General features: G+C 38.0%; 1 long non-coding RNA gene across 1 annotated transcript in view; it reads left to right on the top strand.

Annotated features, from left to right (window-relative positions):
- Positions 1 to 20011, top strand: part of LOC105477315 (uncharacterized) — an 84925-nt gene that overhangs the window by 36877 nt on the left and 28037 nt on the right. Inside the window, exon 3 of the long non-coding RNA XR_984609.2 lies at positions 12433 to 12640. This is a non-coding gene — a long non-coding RNA (uncharacterized lncRNA). The remainder of the gene's footprint in view (positions 1 to 12432; positions 12641 to 20011) is intronic.

Genomic DNA, 20011 nt, shown 5'->3' with positions numbered 1-20011 from the left:
TTTAGATTAAGAATAAAGAATTAGTGCGATATCCTAAATATTTTTAAATCCTGGACTTTCTTGTAGAAGATGGAGAAGTTTTCTTCTGTATTGCTTGAGACTAGAAATTAATCAACCAACAGTCTTCAGGTTTTAAGGTAGCCAGATAGGGTTTTAAACATGGAGACATTTCACATAAAAATCCATTTTTTCAATCTTCTCTCAAATACTGAGAACACTTGGGCAGCATGGGACCTGCTTCCTGACATGAAATGACAGCCATCAGTTGTGGAATAGCAGTTGTTCTTTTAGACCAGGCAAGAGCTTGTTTATTTGCCACAGTCCCCACTACTAATGGCCGACTTCATGGAACTCTTATTCGCCTGGTTTCTGTAGGCATCTTAGCATATTTTAGTTCAGTGTGATAACACTAGCTTTCTAACAGCAAGATATGGTGCCTTGTGAGGCAGTGGGAGCCCTTGCTCTGAAGAGTTAAACAGGGTCTGAGTATAGAGGAAACTGAAAAATAGGCATGAGATTTGACTGGATGATGTATTAGAATTATTTTCATCTCCAAACACTTTTGATTCTTTTCATTGGCATAGAACCATTTCCTGAAAAATAATAGTCCTTAAAATTTTTAAATTTATTTTATTTATTATTATTATTTTTTGAGATGGCGTTTCTCTCTTGTCACCCAGGCTGGAGTACAATGGCATGATCTCAGCTCACTGCAACCTCCACCTCCCAAGTTCAAGCAATTCTCTTGCCTGAGCCTCCCAAGCAGCTGGGATTACAGGCATGTGCCACCACGCCCAGCTGATTTTGTATTTTTAGTAGAGACGGAGTTTCACATGTTGGCCAGGCTGGTCTCGAACTCCTGACTTCAGGTGATCCACCCACCTTGGCCTCCCAAGGTGCTGGGATCATGAGTGTGAGCCACCATACCTGGCCTAAATTTATTTTAATATCATTTTTATAAAAATTATAATAATTTTATTTAATAAGAAGCGAAGACATACAACTAACATATGTGTTAGATAAAGAACGGAAAGTGTTTATCCCTGAACCTAAGACCTGATTGTCCAAACATATCTATTTGTCCATTTGGCATTTATTTATTAAGCATCTTCTGTGTGTTTAGGATCCTGGAGATGTAGAGCTACAGTGGTGAATAAACAAAATATTTACATTTGTGAGAGTTTATATTTCTGCATAGGAAATAGAAAATACATAAGCATAAAATTTCAGAGAGTAACAAGTGTTGTGAAGAAAATAAAACAGAGTGAGGTAATCTATGTATGCTCATTTAGAAAAGATGGTCTGGAAATGCATCTTAGGCAAGTAACATTTAAGAAGAGAATGATTAGAAAGTGTTAGTTATTCAAGGATCTGGGTGAAGAGCATCCCAGGCAGTAGAGCAAGGGTAAGTGACAGGAACAAATTTGACTTTTTCAAGGCACAACAAGAAGGCCACTGCAGATTGAATCTATTGAGCAAGGGAGAGATGGCAGGAAAGGAAGCCAGGTTGTGGGGAATGTTCTGAGCAATGGGAAGACATCAGTTTTTACTTAGGCAAATGATATGATTGGAGTTAGAGTTTGAAAGATTTATTTGGCTGATCTGCAAAGAATAAACACAGAAGGGCAAAAGGCAATGCAGGGAGACTACTTGGAAAGCTGGTTCCATAGCCTAGGATGGGAAGTAATGGTGAAGTGATGAGAGGTGATGATGCAAGATTCATACTGAAAAGAAGACTGATGGGATTTGGAGATGGACTGAATTAGGGAAAAGCAGAGAAGGAGAAGAATTAAGGATAACGTCTACATTTTTGAATCAAGAAATTGAATAAATGACTACTAGAAATGGAAATACTGAAGACTGGGAGAGCATGTTCTCTCAACAAAAATCAGGTAACACATTAAACCTTTCCTGGAAAAATGGTAGACTATAAATATACAGAAAGATCTTGGATATTAGGCACGACTATACAAAATGACTCTGGTCCCTGGTCCTGGAGAGTTAACAGTCTAGTGGGGGAAATACACATGTCAAAGAAGTCAGTACAAATTAATATCCAATATGATAGAGATAAGAACAAAGGGGAGGAATAAGGAGCTTTCAGGATTCTCAGTTTTTCCTTATGATCAAAAGGTGTATAGACAGTTTAACGATGAGTTCAATTGGATGCAGCAGGAATGGTTAGCAGCTCAACTTGTGGAACACATTATTACCATTCACTTATTCTTTTGTGGGGGAAAGATTGGCTTTTATTTAATCTTTTCTCAGAGGTCTTATTTTCTGACCTGTCAATCATCCCGGTAATTCTCTGACTATCCCTTTATATCTTGTGATGGGAAGAATATGAAACAGAAAAGAAATGCACTGATCCATTCTCTTTCATCTACAAATTCTCTTCTTATTTTCATTCCGCTATCTCTTTCTGTCTTAGCAGCAACCAAAATCTAACATGTGTTTCTTAAAAGCCCATTATGAGCCAACTACTTGTTTCTTTCCACATTTCTTTACTTTCTGGCACTTTAACCTTTGAGTAAGCTAAAATTGCCAGCTGTTATTTTAAAATCATTCTTAGATTTCCTCTCTTTCTGACTCGAAGTTTTATTTTCTTCACATCTCCTGTCACTTTTATCTTGTTCTCCATTCCCTTCACCTAAGTCACCAATAATCTGTTTTTGCCATACATTTTGCTTCTTATGATTTAGATCATTTCTTCTTTTCCCCTCATGCATGCTTATCATTCTTATTTCTTATTCTTCAATTTGAGCTTCTATATATTCCTTAGATACCATTTTTCTTTATTTTTGTAGCTTGTTCACTGTTCATATCACTTAATTCTGTTCTCTGTAACATGGTCTGTAGCCTACCATTTTCTCAGTAAATTCATATAAAACATTATCAAACAAATTATATACATTTTTTCTTTCTTTGAGACAGAGTTTTGCTCTTGTTGCCCAGGCTGGAGTAGAATGGTACAGTCTCAGCTCACTGCAACCTCCGCCTCCTGGGCTCAAGCGATTCTCCTGCCTCAGCCTCCTGAGTAGTTGGCTCTACAGATGCCCACCCCTACACCAGCTAATTTTTGTATTTTTAATAGAGACAGGGTTTCACCATGTTGGCCAGGCTGCTCTCGAATTCCTGATCTCAGGTGATCCGCCCACCTCAGCCTCCCAAAGTGCTATAAGCTTTAAGTGCAACTTAATACAGTTTTATAAATCGGTTGGACTAGAGATGTTTTGAACATCATCATGAACAACTAATCCTGTCAAACAGAAATGTCGGCATTGTCTTTCTTCTTGCTCACTGGACTTTCCATTGATACTTAAAATATATATATATTCTTAGAAGCAGCTGTTCTACTTGGCTGCTTTTAATTGAGCAGAGACTGAATAAAGACTGTAATTAAGTATGATCCAGTGGTACCAAATACAAATCTAAACTAAAAGGTTAGAAAATTAGATTTGGAAAAGATAATATAACATAAATGAAAATACATATGAAGAAAAAAAGCAAGGATGAAGTACATTTCCAAGGTCTCTAGTTTTTAATAGATTCTTAAAAGTCTCTTATTAGAAATTTCTGTCATTGTAGCTGGAGGAAGAATTGTTCTTCTCCTTTGAAACTGAACAGATTTCCTTTTTTTCCTCTGCACTGCTAGAAAGACTGAAGTCCAATTAGTGAATTAGTGGCTCAAATTAGCTTTTTTTTTTTAAATCTACTATTCTGTAGACATTTTTAGGTCTTAAAGTATTTTGCTTCCTAATTTACTATCTACTGCGAATTTGTTATTTTATTGCCTATTATTTATCCATGTAAGCCACCTCAGTCATTTCTGATGTGACACAGGACATAAACACTCTTTCTCAGTATACCTAACCATTTGGTGTCACTGTTCACCCTGTTTCTTCCTCAGTCTAACTGACTAGAATACGAGCCATTTGGTTAGAAAAGCTGTCACATTTGGAAAGACGCAGCCAGTCAGAGAGAAATTAAATTGTTTTTCTTTGTCTGCCTGCTGTTCCAAGTCTCTGCCGGCATTGCCAGTTATTTGGAGGGAGAAGTGTGGGGCTTGTTCAGCTGTCGGTGAGCATGGAGGAGGGTGGGCGGATTCATACCAGCCTATCGTTTGTGCCCTGGAGTTAGTCAGTGAAGGCTGGATAAGCATGGGGGGAGAGTACACCAGGTAATCCTCGGAGGAAGCGGCTGATGTTTTCTGAGGAAAGAATGTTTTGTCACTGTTGTGAAACTGATGGTGATGGACTACGAGGCAAAGCTCATATTTTCCATTTTCATATTTCTGGCAGTAGGAGTCTTTGTGGACAAAACAACCCTAAGAAATACCATTCGCTAAAGCTGAATTTGCCATAAGGTTAGTTCGGTCATCCAACAGGGGTGAGATGCTGAAATAGTAAGAATTTCTCTGTATGAGTCATTCTCTTGAGATGGCCTGGGAGTGTTAGGTCAGATGCCTTTGTATTTAAATGAGGAGAATTAGGTAGGAGATGTTAGAATGTAACTCTGAAGCATGACAGGGATGAGAAAGACATGGATGGAGTAAATCCATGCTTGCTTAAGGAAAATCACCAAGGAGGAAAATGGATCCTATGGAGAATGGTGAATGATAGTTATATGAACCATGGAGCTCCCTATAAAATATAGAAAGCTAATATACGATGTTTAACTTCAGAGGTTAGTTCACCAGATGATCAGTGTTAATGCATATTTGCTTCCAGACCCATAGTAGAATGATGACTCAACTGCTGGGAAATTAGTCTAGTGATTTTAGAACTGCGACTGTTCCTATGGGAAAATGAGTTAGAAAACTATCATAGAAATAAATGACCCTTTTTCCCTTTTCGTATGTATTTCATGACAATCTGCATGACTATGCTAAGGGATTTGAATGCATCATAATCATTTAATGCTTATAACAAGTTTATGAGGGCAACACAATTAACATCTCCATTTTCCAAATGAAGAAATTGAGGATGAGAAAGTTATTGAAGCAACTTGCCCAAGGTCGCACAGATGGAAAACGGCAGAGCCAGGTTCAAAGCCATTAACTATTGATATTATGCTATCTGTATTTCACTCATGATTTAGGTGCAAAAAAGAAGGCAAAAAAGTTACCTTACCCTTAAATCCATTAGTCGTATAGACCAACATTTGAAGGTGATTATTGAGTCATTGATACATTTCTAAGGACCTAATGAGACAGAAAAAAATACCCCCAGCATAGAACTTTGCAAGACAATCTCAAGCATGACTGCAACATAATGTATTTTTCCTACAAATGTTGGAGCTTAGCAAGGTAAGGTATAAAACACTTATGAAGACCTCATGTGCTAGGTCCGTCTTCATTATGTCTTATAGTTTTGAAAACAGGCTCAACCACTTAATGGTTCTGTGACTTTATTCAAGTTACTTCAATTCTCTGGACTTCATTTTTCTCACTTGTAAAATAGGAACCTTCCTCATAAGACTGTTGTGATGATTACATGAGTTCTTATAAGTAAAAGATGGTCAGGCACATAGTGAATTTTCAAAGAGTACTTCCCTCAATTCCCTTTAATTCTCATAACATTGCTTACTACATGCTCAGAGAGTATTCTAAATGCTTTATACATATTAGTCACTTCATGCCCCTAACCCATGTGGTGGGCATTGGTATCATCCCCATTTTATGAGTGAAGACACTGGGGCAGTGCTTAAATTCAGGATGTCTGGCTTGGGTGTGGGCTTTCTTAACACCACCCTAAGGCTCATTGATACTATAAGGAGCCATGCCAACTTCAGATAGCTAGAAAGAACCAGAGCTAGAACTCAAACTGGTATTTTCACATTCTAGGTCAAGATTCTGTGTTTTTTGGTATAATTTGGAGACTGATGAGAGTTAAAGAGTTAAAAGCAAGAGTCTACCTAACAAACCAGAGATATATTAACATCGTACTCCAATGCATGAATACGTTCTAGCTTTGCCAAAATAAGAGTTTCTAAAAATGAATAATTACATATACATAAAAATTAATAAAATATGGAAAACAAGCAAGAATATAAATTATATTAATGGAACAACATAAAATAACAGAATAGTGAAAGGAAACAAATAGAGGCAGATTCTCAAACCAAAACCCCCAAAGCTCACTTTAACATGGCAAAACAAACCAGGAGCAAAATAATTAAATTATATTTGTTTGCTGTTATGTTTTTGTTCTTCTGATAATGTTAAATAAGACTGCTTTTCAAATTATAATAATCTTACAAAGAGATAAAATAATTTAACATTTTGAATTATTTGTTTTTTGTGTCACCTCTGGTCAAAATTCAACGAGAACACCTTCTATCTACTTTTTTGAAGATTCAAATTGAAAATGTTTTAATATTTTCTTCAGATCATTTGTCATTTTTTATTGTTCAAAGGACTACAAAAACTTTGTACTTCAAACTTAGTGCCTACAAAACCACATATAAACAAGATGAGTGATCCTTTTACTCCCAGATTTCTGTCTCTCTTATGCTTTGCCTCCCCCTCTGCAAAACCAGGGAAGACTGTTGTTTAGAGATCTTCCTTTGCATGGCTCTAAATGCTGGAGGCCTTGTGGCCAAAGGACTACAACAAACCAAAGTCTCTGCACTCCTAAAATTAAGGAGAAAAATAAAATGTCCAAAAATTATAAATAAATGCAAGAAAATAAGGTGCTTATAGTCATCTTTTTAATGCTGCAATTACTACTGAAAATAGGAATCATAGAAATAATAATAATGCATAATAGGTAACATTTATTGAGGACTTCAGCTAATATAATAGCAAACACTTGATGTGTATTATATCATTGAATACTCACAGTTTGTTCCTTCACTTAGTCTTTATTAAGAACCTACTTTGCTAGGCTCTCTTCTAGGATCTGGACCTTCATCAGCTAACAAAACAAAGTCTACACTCTGTTGAAGTTTATATTCTGTGACTAATAAGAAGATAAAAAATGATACTAAGTGTTGTGATTTGGCAAACTGAGCTAACAGTGAAATCAAGGATAGAGCTGGATTACTGAGAAAGGAGAGCTAATCTGGAGAAAAGATGAGGATGTCAATTTCCAATAGGTTAAATATAGAATTTGACATTGTGGCTGGTCATTCAAATGGAAATGCCTGTGGCCATTTGTAGACAGGGGAGGAGCACATGGAAAATAAGAATTGGAGATGGAGGCTTGGAAATTACCTTCTCAGAGGAGAGAGTTGAAGCAACGGAGTTTGTAAACTCAGTGACTGAAACAGTATGAGTGAAAAGTATGGACTGTGCATGATGGCTCACACTTATAATCCCAGCACTTTGGGAGGCCAAGGCCAGCAGATCACCTGAGGTCAGGAGTTTGAGACCAGCTAACATGGTGAAACCCCATTTCTACTAAAAATACAAAAAATTAGCCTGGCGTGGTGGCACGTGCCTGTAATCCCAGCTACTCGGGAGACTGAGGCAGGAGAATCATTTGAACCTGGAAGACGGAGGTTGCAGTGAGCTGAGATGGCACCATTGCACTCCAGCTTGGGCAACAAGAATGAAACTCTGTCTCAGAAAAAAAGAAAGAAAGACAGAAAAAAAAGAAAAGTGTGAAAGGCAGAGGACAGAACCTTGAGAAACAAGAAGGGGCTGAATGATTAGTCAGTGTATCTAGGAAGAGACAAACAGAACTCTCAGAGAAAGAGGAAGAGACCAAGACAGCTCTGAGTGCAACAGATTTCGAGGCTGTGAAGACATGAAAACATCAATATTTTTTGCCAAGAGAATGGTTGTTGTCAACATCAAAAGAGTACTTTAAGTAGAGTGAAACCAAATGCAAGAGATGAAAGGGGGCAGGTAGGCAGGAAACAGAGGCAGCAAGTAAAAGGAAGCAGAGCTAAGCTCATAGAATGGGCAGCAGAGTCCACTCGATAAGGTGGTATCACTGATCATGTGAAGTCTCTGGTACATAAGACAACTGGGACTGAAATTGGTTTTAGCTCAATGGAGACAATTTTTTTATGAAATAGTGAAAGAGAATCAAAGTTGGTGTGCAGTAGTCGGCTTTCAGAATACAACCAAACACCTCAAAGAGGTATCGGTTCTTGAATATGAAATAGAAAATCTGAGCCCTCTGATGTGAAAACTGTATTTTCGTACCTGTCTTCATGCAGAGATTTATATTTGCTGTCAGTCAGAAGGGGAAACTCTCCCCTGGTAGGTAGCAGGATTTGAAGCAAGGGAGAAAATGAAACATAGTCGGTCACAAAGTTGCATTTGTATTAGGAAAACATCATTCTGGCAGGAGAGATACTGTAATTTGTCAATCAGGTTAATCTTAGCGACGAATAGTCCTCATCAAATGGTCAAGACTTTAATATGTCTCTTCTATAGAGAGGTTGGCTGTAGATCTGTAACTGCTGCAGGAGCGAAAAGAGACCCAAACAATCTACAAGAACCTAATCGATGGAAATCATGATAAGTTTGGAGAATGTATACTGAAATTTTTTTCAGTGTTGGCCTATTCTTACTTTTAGCACCACAGCAGAACAAGTTTAAGGATGTTCATTTAGACTGTGGATTTAGGTATAGTACAATGACATTCTTTTAATCTCCCTATAGGTTGCTCATGGGTACAGAAATAATCAGTGATTTTTCTTTCCCTTTCACTCTAATAATACTTATTATATTTTCAAAATAAGCAGAAAGTAATCAACAGGGAGAACATTCGAAACAACATACAAGAGCTAGAATTTTTTCTCAAACCTTTAAATGACATTCCAATTGAAACTGTATTTCATGGCAAACGATTTCTAATTACACCTGAAATTCTTGTCTCATTGTGGAGTTCTTCAGGAAAACTGTTTCCTGACACAACCACAAAGGCTATGCTTTAAATGCTGGCACCCTCCTTGTGTTTAATTACCAGATATGGTGGTAGAGGTAAATGGCTCCAGAACGCTAAGATTTTGGCTTCCATAAGGCTTCATGTTGTCATTTCAAGGTGAGTACCAACTTCTTTGTGTTCCTATGCTGTCTGGCAGAGTGACAACTGGGTGGTGCACAGTCATGAAGCCTGGTTCTGCATATGAACAGAAAGAACGCTGCTGTATTTTCAACTGTAGTAAAAAACAGTTTAAAAGGCCTATAAAGAAGCCAAATAGAATTTGAGCTTAATACATATTGCTAATTACAAAAAAAAATTACACAAGTCCTAGTTATTGATGATTTAAGAACTTTTGTAATAAGATTACATTCAGTGTCTCTAGCTCACCACAATCAGAAATTTTGCTTTAAGTAATAAAGTCTCCAGGGTGTGGTGGGAGGGGGACGGTCTATAGAAATATAATACATATGGCTGGTGCTGCCGCAAATGTACATAAACTGCCACTGCTTTATCAAATTGTAATATCTCTCCTTTCAAAATCTTAGACAGCCTGTGCACACCATCTGCTCTTTGTCTGTATTCCTTCTGTGCTTTTCTTAATCTAGAAGAATGGTTCTTGAAATTCTTACAGGACTCTTTAAAACATTTGCCACATATTTTGAGAAGCATCTGGTTGGAAGAAGTCCTGCTTTCTGTATTTGTTCCCAGTTGTCTGGTGTGTGCCATGTTGCTCGTGAACCTAGTTTTGTTAACTTTCAGAGTAAATGCTTTTGCATTTGCTGTGGCACATATTTACGGTGAGACTAATAGCCCAAAGCAAGTTCTTAAGCGTTGTGTAAATGAAAGACTCAGGGTCAGGAAAACTTGATTAATTTACCTGTCATCTAATTTGCACAAGGTTACCTGGAAATTGCTGTTTGTTTCTTTTGCTTGATGATTTCAAGATGAACCTTGCCCCTTTAAGGAGTCTTTGATACCTTGAATACTTGCTCAAACATCTACTTTGGTTTCATCAGGGAGACTTTGGGATAGCTATAAGTCACTTAGCTTTCCTTCAACAGACAAGGCACCTACCTGTCAGTAAGACAAATTTCCAAGGAACTAAAAAATGGAGACTGTTATAAAGAAGCTCTGAATCTTTTTTTTTTTTTCATTTTTAAATACAGTATTTTTAAAGAGCTGAGTGTAAAAAGATTCAAGGCAAATGAAACCCATGAGGTTAAAAACCAATACAATAATGCTGAATTAAAATAAAGGGACAGAACTTTCAGTTAAGTCAGCTATGGAAATTGTTACTGGCCACTTTTTATTATTTTCATAGGTTTTTTTGGGGATATCAACATACATATGCTAAACATTTGAAATTTCAAAACATATAAAAAATTAAAATCACACATAATTCCCAGAAATAATCAATAACTAACACTTACATGGTGCTTACCGTGTATTACAATAAGCACTGTTCTAAGGCTTTACTCATATTAAGTCCTTTAACTCTCATGATGATTTCAGTATGATAAATCACCATGAGAATTGAGATAGATCCCATCATGGCCTTAATTAGAGAGATAAGGAACCAGAAGCACAGTTAAAATATTTGCCTACAGCCACTTGGCTAATAGGTGGCAAGCCTAAGATTCAAATATAGGCAGTGTAATTTCAGAGTCTAACTTTTAGCTGCTATGCTCTACCATCAACACTCACTCACCACTGTTAACACTTACATGAAATTCTTTCCAGACTGCTTTCAATCAAGTTTTTAAAAAACAAAGTTGAGATCAGAGTATGTTTATTTGTCTTAATTTTGTTTACTTACTTAATCTTGTAACAAGTTTCCTCCCACACTATTTACAGACTTACGGTAATTATTTTTCTTAGTCCATTTTGTGTTGCTATAACAGAATGCCTGAGACTGGCTAATTTATAAAGAGCAGAGATTTAGTTCATATAGTTCTGGAGGCTGGGGAGCCCAAGGCTGATGGGTTTGCATCTGACAAGGGCGTTCTAGCTGCATCATCTCATGGGAGCAAGCGGAAAGGCAAAGGAGCATGCATGTGTGAGAGAAGTTGAGAGAAGGTGAGAAAGGGAGAGAGAGGGGGTCAAACTCATCCTTTTATCAGAAACCCACTCTCTTTGATAATAGCATTAATCGCTTCATGAGGGCAAAGTCCTCATGACGTAATCACCTCTTGAAGGTCCCACCTCTCAGCACTGTTGCATTGGAGGTTAAAACCATAGCATCAAACCATAGCAGCATCTTTGGAAGAAAGACATTTTAATTGAGTAAAGCAACTGCCCCCCTACGTCATATATCACCTATTTACAAAAACTTGCTTTGTCTACTAAGCAGTAATATAGTGCCGGAGAAAGAGCATGAGTGCCAAGTCAGTGCAAGTGAATTGGAGTAAATGATGGTACGTAAATCCCTTAGCCCCTTTTAATGGCATTTTTCTCATTTATAAAGTGGGTTAATGGTGTTGATAATTTGAAGTACAGGGTTGTCATGATTACTAGAAGATATACCTGTGAAGGATACTTAGGAACATGTATAACTACTTACAAATGTCAGTGATTACTTTTAATAACAGCAATAATAAATCAGCGTGTCCAACCTTGACTGACAATCTTTCAAGGTAATTCTTTCATAGGCAAAGGAGGAGATCAAAGAGGTTTGTCAACGCGATGAACATAAAACATTGTCAGGAACTATTGAAGAATACTTTAGTAATGGTGATAGAAACACTGAAACACACACACACACACACACACACACACACACACACACACACACACACACCCCCAACAGCATAAATAAGATTTTCATGTATTTCCTTTGAGACTTTTTTCAATCAAGCCTTTTTTTTCCAACTTGTCATTTTGTTCCTTTCTAGTCTACGATCAACACACTTTGCTAAATCAACTTCTTGCAACACTCCTCACTTGTTACTTACCCTTTTACCTCATTTATCTTTTTAAAAAAAAAAAAACCAAACTTTTTTACTTGCTTATTAATTTCTCTCTTTTCTTATCTTGTCTTCTCTTCCCAATGTCATTGATATGTGAAGTGCTTCTATTTGTAGACAAACAAGGTCTTGGGGTCAGGGACTGGAAGCTTCTAGTGGACCATTGAGAGATGCCTATCCATTCCTGTTCTCTACCTCCTCACAGTACCATACCCAAGCAATTTCAGCTACAGAAGAATGGGTATTTGTTATTGTGGTCTACAGGGAAGAAGACTGAGACTCTTGTCTCCAACAGTACACTGGCATGCAAACTATAACCACAAGAATCAACCCGATTAAATGCATTGCTTTTTGACTGACCTGGCTTAAACACTTTAGAGAAGATAATATTCAAAATCTAATAAACTGATAAGTTGGATTATTTTTAAAATCTCAGTTCCTTCTGAAGTTAGTTGGAAATCTCTACAAAAACTGCAGGCAACATTTTATATGAAACACTCTAATTCTTCAGTTTTTGCCATCTTTGGATATTGTCAGTAGTAGCTCAGCACATACTGACATGTTTTTGTATTTTCTTTTAATTTGAGGTTTGGCAGTTGCATTAGGAATCTTAGCAAGCCTGAATGGCAGATCCAACTGAGGTGGAATACCTGTCTTGTAAAGTTGTTATGGATATATCGTTGAGAATATGAGAAAAGAAAGCCTACATTCTGAGAAGATATCACCAGTCCCTGCCCACTGCTTGAATCCATGCTGTCCTGCCCAGAGAATGTACTATAGAAAATTCTGCAGTGGGTAAGTCTAGACAAAATATTTTTGGATGCTTTGAGCATATCGCTCCAGATTAACTACTATTGCCAAGGGGTTAATTGGACTCAAAGATCCCTCTCCATGAGGTTTGAGAGTCTGTGATATAAATTCCATCTGTTTCTTGAAGCAGTTTATGTGTTTGGCAATATGAGATATTGGCTTGACAATTGTTTAAAAAGTCCTTTTTAGCCTGATACAGGTATAATTTTTTTATAACGTCCAGATTTATTTTCTTCAATATCTAATTTTAAATTAGAAACCACTCCAGCCCTGTGTCTGGAATACAAAATTTATTCTAAATGTGAATACTGCATAGCCATCTTTTGACCAAAGAGGTGTAACTTTCATACTGTAGTGGAGGCGTAGAACTTTCTTCATCCATTTTTATTGCTATGAGAATTGGAATGTTGTAAATAGTGAAAGCAGTCCTTCAGTATTTCTTGACTATACTTCCTTTGTTTCAAGGGATTGTCTGTGAACTGCCTTCAGTAGATTATAAGATCTGAGACACTCTCCTGGCTTATGTGACAGTGTATATTCATTTTCTATGAATAAATTTCATATAGGTAAATCTAGGTTTAAAAAACAAAAGAAGCAAAGATAAAATTAAAGGGGAAAAATTAGGAAAAGTTAGCCTACAGGAGGGTGAAAGTTGAAAAAGGGGAGAAGTCATTTCATTTCCTTCCCTTAATTACGGAAAGGAAGAATCTGCTTCCTTCTAACCCCTTCATCACTTGCAACCCTAGTTTTTATTTTTCCATGAGGATTTGCCTTGGCTATCTTCATTCCCAGGTGAAGATTTCCTTCAGGTTTGTCTGATTCAACCTCCTCTTGCTCTGTGAAACATTTGGCTTCTTTTCCCCAACTTTTATTTTAAGTTCAAGAGTACATGTGCAGGTTGTGCAGGTTTGTTATATAGGTAAATGTGTGCCATGGTGGTTTGCTGCACAGATCATCCCATCACCTGTACTTCCTTCTCACAATCCCCACCCTCTGATAGGCCCCAGTGTGTGTTGTTCCCCACCATATGTTCATGTGTTCTTATCATTCAGATTCTGCTTATAAGTCAGAACATGTGGTATTTGGTTTTCTGTTCCTGTGTTAGTATGGTGAGGATAATGGCTTCCAGCTCTATCCATGTCCCTACAAATGCTATGATCTCATTCCTTTTTATGGCTGCATAGTATTCCACAGTGTATATGTACCACATTTTCTTTATCTAGCCTGTTACTGAAGTACATTTAAGTTGGTTCCATGACTTATCTATTGTGAATAGTGCTGCAGTGAACATACACCTGCATGTATCCTTATAATAGAATGATTTATATTCTCTTGGATATATACCGAGAAATGGGATTGCTGGGTCAAAAGCTATTTCTGTCTTTAGAACTTTGAGGAATCACCACAATGTCTTCCACCATAGTAGAACAAATTTACACTCCTACCGATAGTGTATATGTGTTCATTTTTCTCCACAACCTCACCAGCATCTGTTTTTTTTTTTTTTAACTTTTTAATAATAGCCATTCTGATTGTTGTGAGAAGGCATCTCATTGTGGTTTTGATTTGCATTTCTCTAATGATCAGTGATGTTGAGCTATTTTTCATGTTTGTTGGCTGCATGTATGTTTTCTTTTGAGAATTATCTGTTCATGTCCTTTACGTACTTTTTAATGTTTTTTTTTTCTTTCTTGTAAATTTAAGTTCCTTGTAGATGCTGGAAGTTAGAACTTTGTCAGATGGATATATTGAAAAAATTTTCTCACATTCTGTAGGTTGTCTGTTCACTCTGATAAAAGTTTATTTTGCTGTGTAGAAGCTCTTTAGCTTAATTAGATCCCATTTGTCAATTTTTGCATTTGTTGCAATTGGTTTCAGCATCTTCATCGTGAAATCTTTGCCTGGGCCTATGTCCTAAATGGTATTCTCTAGGTTTTCTTCTAGGGTTTTTATAGTTTTTGGTTTTACATTTAAGTCTTTAATCCATCTTGAGTTGATTTTTGTATACAGTGTAAGGAAGGGGTCCAGTTTCAATTTCTGCATATGGCTAGTCAGTTCTCTCAGAACTGACTATTCTTAAATAGGGAATCCTTTCCCCATTGCTTGTTTTTGTCAGGTTTGTTAAAGATCAGATGGTCATAGGTGTGTGGTCTTCTCTGGGTTCTCTATTCTCTCTTATTGTTCTTGTACCAGCACCATGCTGTTTTGGTTACTGTAGACCTGTAGTAGGTTACTGTAGGATTTGACATCAGGTAGCATGATTCCTCTAGCTTTGTTCTTTTCGCTTGGGATTGTCTTGGTTATTTGTGCTGTTTGTTGGTTCCATATGAATTTTAAGATAATTTTTTCTACTTCTGTGAAGGATTTCAATGGTAGTTTAATGGGAATAGCATTGAGTCTATAAATTGCTGTGGGCAGTATGGCCATTTTCATAATATTGATTCTTCCTATCCATGAGCATGGAGTGTTATTCCATTAGTTTGTGTCATCTCTGATTTCTTTGAGCAGTGGTTTGTAGTTATCCTTGAAGAGGTCCTTTGCTTCCCTTGTTATCTGTACTCCTCGGTATTTTATTCTTTTTTGTGATAACTGTGAATAAGAGTTCATTCATGATTTGGCTCTCGGCTTGGCTTTTGTTGGTGTATAGGAATGCTAGCAATTTTTGCACATTGATTTTGTATCCTAAGACTTTGCAAAGTTGTTTATCAGGTTAAGAAGCTTTTGGGCTGAAATAATGTGGTTTTCTAGATATAAGATTTTGTCATCTGCAAACAAAGATAGTTTGACTTCCTGTCTCCCTATTTGAATACCCTTTATTTCTTTTCTTGCCTTATTGCCTTGGCCAGAACTTCCAATATTATGTTGAACTGGAATGGTAAGAGAGGGCATCCTTGTCTTCTGCCTCTTTTCAAGGGGAGTGCTTCCTGTTTTTGCTCATTCAGTGTGATATTGGCTCTGTTTGTCATATATGAGCCTTATTCTTTTGAGGTATGTTCCTTCAATACCTAGTTTATTGAGTTTTTAACATGAAGAGATGTTGATGTTGAAGCCCTGTTCTGCATCTACTGAGATAATCATGTGGTTTTTGTCTTTAGTTATCTTTATGTGATGAATCACATTTATTGATTTGCATATGTTGAGCCAATTGTGCATCACAGAGATGAAACCTACCTGATCATGAGGGATAAGCTTTTTGATGTGTTGCTGGATTTGGTTTGCCAATATTTGATTGAGGATTTTTGCATTGCTGTTCATTGAGGATATTGGCCTGAAGTTTTCCTGTCTTCTTGTGTCTCTGCCAGGTTTTGGTATGCAGATGATGCTGTGCTCATAGAATGAGTTAGGAAGGAGTCCCTTTTTTTCGATTTTCTGGAATAGTTTCAGTAAAAGTGGTACCAGCTCTTCTTTGTTCCTCTGGTAGAATTCAGCTGTGAATCCATCTGGTCCTGGGCTTTTTTTTTTTTTTTTTTTTTTTTGGTTGGTAGGCTATTTGTTACTGCCTCAATTCTCAATTTCAGAACTCATTATTGGTTTATTCAGGGATTCAATTTACTCCTGGTTCAGTCTTAGGAGGGTGTTGTTTCCAGGCATATATTCATTTCTTCTAGATTTTCTATATGTGCACAGAGGTGTTCATAGTATTCTCTGGTGGTTGTTTGTATTTCTGTGAGGTCAGTGGTGATATTCCACTTATCATTTCTGATTGTGTTTATTTGATTCTTCTCTCTTTTCTTCATTTATTAATTTAGCTATCTATTTTTATTAATTTTCCCCAAAAAAGCAGCTCCTGGGTTCGTTAATTTTTTGAAGGTTTTTTTTGTGTCTCTCTCTCTTTCAGTTCCACTCTAATCTTGGTTATTTCTTGTCTTCTGCTACCTTTGGGGTTTGTTTGCTCTTGGTTCTCTAGTTCTTTTAGTTGTGATACAAGTTGTTGATCAGAGATCTTTCTAGCTTTTTGATGTGGGCATTTAGTGCTATAGGTTTCCCTCTTAAAACTGCTTTAGCTGCATTCAAAAGATTCTGGTACATTGTATCCTTGTTCTCATTAGTTCCAAAGAACTTCTTGATTTTTGTCTTAATTTCATTATTTACCCAAGAGTCATTCAGGAGCAGATTGTTGAATTGTCCTGTGGTCTGAGAGACTGTTTCGTATTATTTCAGTTCTTTTGCATTTACTGAGGAGTGTTTTACTTCTGATTATGTGATCAATTGTAGAGTAAGTGCTGTTGGGTGATGAGAAGAATGTATATTCTGTTTTTTTTGGGATGGAGAGTTTTGTGTATATCTTTCAGGTCCCCATTTGATCCAGAGCTCAGTTCTACTCAATATCTTTGTTAATTTTCTGTCTCAATGATCTGTCTAATACTGTCAGTGGGGTGTTACAGTCTCCCATTATTATTGTGTCGAAGTCTAAGTCTCTTCAAATTCTCTAAGAACTTGCTTTATAAATCTGGGTGCTCCTGTATTGGGTGCATATATATTTAAAATAATTAGTTCTTCTTGTTGAATTGAATCTTTTACCGTAATGCATGTCTTTATCTTTTTTCATCTCTGTTGGTTTAAAGGCCGTTTTGTCAGAAACTAGAGCTTCAACCCATGTTTTTTTCTTTTTTTCTTCTGCTTGGTAAATTCTCCTCCATCCCTTATTTTGAGTCTATGTGTGTCTTTGCATGTGAGTTGAGTCTCTTGAAGATAGCATACTGATGGGTCTTGGTTCTTTATCCAGCTTGCCATTCTATGTCTTTTAATTGGGCTATTTAGCCCATTTATATTTAAGGTCAGTATTGTTATGTGTGAATTTAATCCTGTCACCATTATGCTAGCTGGTTATTTTGCAGACTTGTTTATGTGGTTGCTTCATAGTATCACTGGTCTGTGTACTTCAGTGTGTTTTTATAGTGGCTGGTAACAGTTTTTCCTTCCATATTTAATGCTTCCTTCAGGAGCTGTTACAAGGCAGGTCTGGTGGTGATGAATTCCCTCAGCACTTACTTTTCTGAAAAAGATCTTATTTCTCCTTCACTTATGAAGCTTAATTTGGCTGGATATGAAATCCAGTTTAGAAATTCTTTTCTTTAAGAATGTTGAATATTGGCCTCCAGTGTCTTCTGGCTTGTAGGGTTTCTGCTGAGAGGTCTGCCATTAGTTTGGTGGGCTTCCCTTTGTAGGTGATCTGGATTTTCTCTCTGGCTGCCCTTAACACATTTTCATTCATTTTGACCTTGGGAAATCTGATGATTATGTGTCATGGGGTTGATCTTCTTATGGAGTATCTTACTGGGGTTCTCTGCATTTCCTGAATTTGAATGTTGGCATGTCTTGCTAGGTTGGGGAAGTTCTTCTGGATGAGGTCTTAAAGTATGTTTTTCAACTTGGCTCTGTTCTCCTCATCTCTTTCAGGTACCCCAGTCCATCATAGGTTTGATCTCTTTACATAATCCCATATTTCTTAGAGGTTTTCTTCATTCCATTTCATTCTTTTTTCTCTATTCTTATCTGACTGTCTGATTTCAGAAAGATAGTTTTCAAGCTCTGAGATTCTTTCCTCTGCTTGGTCTATTCTGCGATTAATACTTGTGATTGCATTGTCAAGTTTCTGTAGTGTGTTTCTCAGCTCAGGTCAGTTATGTTCCTCTCTTAACTGGCCATTTTGGCTGTCAGCTCCTGTATTGTTTTATCACGATTCTTAGTTTCTTTGCATTGAGTTACAACATGCTCCTTCAGCTCAGTTAAGTTTGTAATTATGCATCTTTTGAAGCCTTCTGCTGTCATTTCAGCTATCTCAGCCTCAGCCCAGCTCTGAGCCCTTGCTGGAGAGGTGTTATGGCCACTAGGAAGAGAAGGGAAACTGTGCCTTTTTGAGTTGTCAGTGTTTTTGTGTTGATTCTTTCTCATTGTTTGGGCTTATCTACCTTTGACCTTTAAGGCTGCTGACTTTCAAATGAGGTTTTTGTGGGGTCTCTTTTGTTGTTGTTGTTGTTTTCTCTTTGTTTGTTTTTCTTTTAATAGTCAGAGCATTCCTCTGTAGAGCCATTGTGGTTTTCTGCAGGTCCACTCCAGATCCTAGTTGTCTCAGTTTTTCCCATACCTGGAGGTATCACCAGTGAAGCCTGTGAAACAGCAAAAATGGTAGCCTGCTCCTTCCTCTAGAACCTCTGTCTCAGGGGGGTATTGACCTCTTGCCAGCCCAAACACACCTGTAGGAGGTGGCTGAAGATCCTTATTGGGAGGTCTCACCCCTCAGGAGGAACAGGATCAGTGTCCCACTTAAATAAGCAGTTTGGCTGCTTTTTGGTAGAGCAGGTGTGCTGTGCTGGCTCTCCAGGGCTCACAGGCTAGACTAACTGAGAAACCCAAACAGCCAAGGTGTTGGCCTGCCCAATTTTTGCCCCTGCCCCCGCCCCCTGCCCCCAGCTCTCCATCCCAGGGGGAAATTAGAACTCTGTTGGACGTAGAACACGGGCAGAGGTAGCTCAAGGCTCCAGCTGGGAGATCTTACCTGTAAGAAGTGGACTGAGGTCCTGCTTAAAGAAACCTGGCCACAGTCTGGCAAAGCAGCTGTGCTATACTGGGGTAATGCTTTTTTTGTCTGAACTCTTTGGACTCTCCAAAGCTGTCAAACTGTAACAGCTGAGCCAACCAAACAGCAGAGATGACAACCTGCCCCTACTCCTAGGGTATCCATACCAGGGAGAGATCAGAGCTCCATCTGTAGAAAACTCACTGGGGTGACTGAAACTCCAGCAAGGAGGTCCTGCCCAGTAAGGAGGAATGGATTGTGTTCCCATTTCAAGAAGCAGTCTGGTCATGATCTGACAAAACAACTGTCTTGTATTGGGGGGGACCCTTCTTCATCTGGATCATTTGGACTCTTCAGAGCCAGCAGGCTGGAACAGCTGAGTTGACTGGATGGCAGAGATGGTGGCCAAACCTCCCCCTAGGAGTTCCATCCCATCTCAGGCAGACTCTACTCTGTTGCCGTTGACTGGTTGGAATTCCAGACCAGTGGGTCTTACCTTGTGAGATGCCATGGAAGTGGGGCCCATAGAATGATGCCGCTTGGCTACCTGGATTCAGCCCCCTTCCTAGGAGTATGTGCAGACCTCTCACCTTGTCTGAGTTGCAGATACGTTTGTTGGGAATCCCAGAGCCAGGGTATGTGAAGCTCCTGGGTCTCTGTGTGTGCCTGAGCAGCTGCTCTGCCAAGACTCCACACAGCTTTGTGTGTCACACCTAAGGCACCAGTGGCATGTGTTTACAAGGGGATCTCCTCATCCATGAGTTTCAAAGATCCATGGGACAAGCACGGTTTCCTGGATGGGGTCACTCACTGCTTCCCTTGGCTGGGGGTGAGGG

This window comes from Macaca nemestrina, chromosome 3 (genome assembly GCF_043159975.1).
Source record: "Macaca nemestrina isolate mMacNem1 chromosome 3, mMacNem.hap1, whole genome shotgun sequence".
Classification (NCBI taxonomy): domain Eukaryota; kingdom Metazoa; phylum Chordata; class Mammalia; order Primates; family Cercopithecidae; genus Macaca; species Macaca nemestrina.
The sequence above is the reverse complement of the archived record's forward strand: the minus strand, read 5'-3'. Positions and strand labels throughout refer to the sequence as shown.